Source organism: Bidens hawaiensis, unplaced genomic scaffold (genome assembly GCF_021521415.1).
Source record: "Bidens hawaiensis isolate Kalapana, Puna unplaced genomic scaffold, B.hawaiensis_p1.1 tig00044280_1, whole genome shotgun sequence".
NCBI classification, from domain to species: Eukaryota; Viridiplantae; Streptophyta; class Magnoliopsida; order Asterales; family Asteraceae; genus Bidens; species Bidens hawaiensis.
In genome coordinates, this window is record NW_027497873.1 from 81,498 (window position 1) to 85,506 (window position 4,009).

Genomic DNA, 4,009 nt, shown 5'->3' on the forward strand with positions numbered 1-4,009 from the left:
CATATTGCGATTTGTTACTTGTTTTCATTAAACTTGAGAACCATTGTTCGTATTTCAAAACTAAAATTATATTTGGTCTATACGACTACTTGCAAGCTTCATAATTAATAATGATTGAATTTACCTACCGATCATAAAGTCTTTGTGTGTCAACACCCTTCTTACCCTAACTAGTTTAAGGTGATTAGAAACACATTTCTCTTTATCTTTGACAGGCCTGACGACGGCCGATAAAATTGACGACAACTAATCAAAGTTTGGCATCATTGCCGTCGATACGCTGCAACACGGGGAAGCAAGACGCCGGCGGTGTTAGAGACGCTGGAAATGGCGCGTGGGACGCCAGAACCAGATTTGCCACCATTTTTCCTTTGGTTTGATGCTTTGCCATGTCTTACCTCTCAGGATCTTGATAATACTTGTTCTAAAGCTCCAAAACACACCTTTTAGTGCTCGATTACCTGAAATCAACGACGCCAAAAACTTGATGTGCTAAAAGTAATTATAAAATTATTAACTAAAATTATGCTAATCTAGACAATAAGTAATAATTCTAGACTTTTAACTTAACTAAAACTACTAACTGACAATTGAACCGGTTGACTCTATACAGCTAAGTAAGTCCGGATATCGAACCAACGGGACTTTTTAAATTACGTTAACTAGCTAATTAGACTCAACTAACTGACACGACTATTTATTTATAGTATTTTTGGGGGTTTTACTAAAATACTAATTTTAAACTAATTAAAACTAATTAATAAACTAGACACGACTTAACTTAGGACTCAGATTTAATTCAATAAATGACAAGCAACCACCTAGGCTAGAATCCCTAATGCATCAATTATAAAATGATAGGAAAATGCTACGTTATGGAACCAGGATATTAAACTATTCATTTAAAGGAAAACTGAACAAGACAATTGACCATTCTCAAGAAGACACCTATGGAATTCTAATAAGCTATTAAAATTACAGATTTAATTAGACTCACTTACGGTCGCTAGTTTATTTTATGACAAGTACCTCTATAAAAAATCCTACCTTACAATACGGAAATCAAAGGTAGTCTAAAGAATTCACTCGACTAGATAGACAAGGCAAATGAACCAAACCTAGACAGACTCCTTACAGAGAACTAAATCTAGCAATTCATCAACCAAGACCTATCACATAATCTATCACCTAACAGCTATTTATATTAGCAACACACCTAGGTCTACTTGATTAATTATTATTGTTTCTATGGTTTTATTGCAAATCAACCATAAGCTAGTCAAAAACACATAGTAGATGACCTAACAGAATCCTTTACATGACAGGCAATCACCAAAGACTTCGTGAAACAATAAAACTCGTCAAACAATCCTAAGCACGCATATGCATCGAACGAATATCAAGAAACCTCTTACTTGATCATAAATCCATAAACTAAAACAAAATCCAAACCAAAATCCAACGTTAACAAAAGTTCATCATAAGCCTAGGCAGCCTAAGGAGTTTAGCCCACAACCATATTCAAGAACGAAACTAATAAATAAGGTTCAAAAACTGAATTCATAAAGAAAACAATAAAATCAAACCGAATAATAATATTGTATGGATGAGTAGGTTATGAACCCAAAATTCTTGTGATAGGATGCTCCCTCAAAACCCTCTGTTGGCCAATTAGTTGGCCTCCACTGGAATCAGATGATTTTTATCTAATAATGTCGTCTCCTTTTTTTATTTTTTATTATATAGCGAACCCTTTAAAGCCTCCTTTACTTTACAATATATTTTTGTTTTATGTGGGCCATAATCCAATTGCAAACATGTGGGGATTGTGGGCTGTAGATTTGATTTTCTAAATCAAAATATAAAACCAAGTTAATTGTTTACATAAGGTTGAGTTATTTTACAAAGGCCAACAAAAATGAGAGGTGTGAGAATCTATAATTAATTAACATGTGTCAAGTATGAACTAAAGGAAAAGAGTATAAAAGTAATAGTAAACATTTTCTCTATCTACATGCAAGTCACATGTTAATTCCCCAATCATTTTTAAATGTCTATAACTTTTTGTTAGTGCATGGTTTTGTCGTCTTGAGTCTTTGTATTTGTCGTTTTATATTTATTATTATTATAATGAAAAGATATTTATGGAATATCAGTTCTTTCGTTAATGTAATGGTTAATTTGTTAAGGATATTTAACGAATTAACTAGTTCGTTATATGTAAAGCCCATTCGTTAAGGATGTTTAACGAATGGACTGTTAGTTCGTTATGTATGTTCCCATTCGTCATAGAATGTTGAAGAATGGTTGAGTCTGTAAGTTAACGAACTGGATCCAATTCATTACGGGATGTGTAACGAATTGGTATCCATCGTCTATATATAGGGTGTTTATACCCTGTTAATTTAAGTTTTGAGAATTAACGTATCGAACCTCTGTAGAAACTCTCTCTCAATTCTTCGTTTAATCTATTACGATTACACATACTATATACATTAATATACATACATATATATATATAAACTTAGTTAAGTAGCATATCATGAACTAGATCCGTTAAGGTATTAGATCTAATTCTGGTAAATCAATATCATTTAGATATGAGGTGTTCTCAAGTGGTAAAAGAGCTTTCGGGTGTTTGATTGCTCTTGATTAAGTATTATAGAATCCGTAATTGAAGTTTAATCAATTAGTTTTTGGTGTTTTTAAGTTTTATTTGAATTTGACAGAATTAACAGTTGAATCTGTTGATTATGGATTGATTTTGGTTTGGTTTGTGTTTGGTAAGGATTTAGGATTGTTTGGGTGGATTGGATTGTGAATTTTAGACGATTTGATATGGTTTTGATTTGGATCGGTATGTGTACGGAACATGGGATGAGATTTGTGGTAATTGATGTTTGTTTGATCGATTAAGGTTACAGGATTGTGATAGTTGGATTCGCGATTGATTTACGAGTAATTTAAGCTACGATTTGAACGATTTGGTTGGGTATTGTGTTAGTATTACAGATTTGAGTTTGGTTTAGAGGGTTATTGAATCTGGAAATTTTCCAGATTTCTGGAAAAACAACTTGAAGATTTGAAGATTCATCAATGGCATTAATTTGTTATTGTTGATTCGTTACACACGTTAATTCGTTATTGTTGATTCGTTACACAAGTGTCTTCATTCGCTACCTTTTCTGAAAAGATTCGTGCCACGTGGCTGAGTTTGTTATAACCGTCTAACAACCTTGTTCGTTAACAATTGTAGCCGATTCGTTCCCAGTTCGTGACTTTGATTCGTCCTCTTGATTCATTCTTAATTCGTCATTGATTCGTTATAATGATTCGTCATTTATTCGTTCTTCAATTCGTTCTAACCTAATTCTTCAATGATTCGTTATAATTCATCAGTGATTCGTTATACTAGTTAGTTTGAGAACCTCCTTTGCTTCGCTAAGTTACTGTTTCTGATTCGTTAGACATATTTCACTCAGTTCATCACTGTAACTGTTCCTAGTTCGTTAACATATTTTTCAATTTTAACCCTCAAGTTTAGATTATTGTTAAATTTAAACTTGGTAATTACCATGGCTGGTTTTTACGCATTGGCGTCTCAAATTGTACTCATGCATCAGATGTTACACCTCGATGCAGAAATTGGATCTCTTTTGAAATGTCCAAGACTGATGAAATTCAATGATTTTGCCAAATGGGAACCACATTTTCATGCACATCTTGGTTCTGTTCATCCTGATTGTTCTTATTGTCTTGATGAATTTTATACTGTACCAATGATTGGTGATTAAACTACTGGTTTTACTCCTAAAGCCTTTTCACAGTATTCACAAGAAGAGAAGAAGGCTTTAGAGATTGAGACTAAAGCATACTCAACTCTTACTATGGCTTTACCTGATAATATATTCCATCAAGTTGGGAGTATTAAGATCTGTGCTTTATTATTTTAGAATGAGAAGCATGGGAAACACTGAAGAAAGCAAGAAAGTGATGTTGAAGTTTCAAT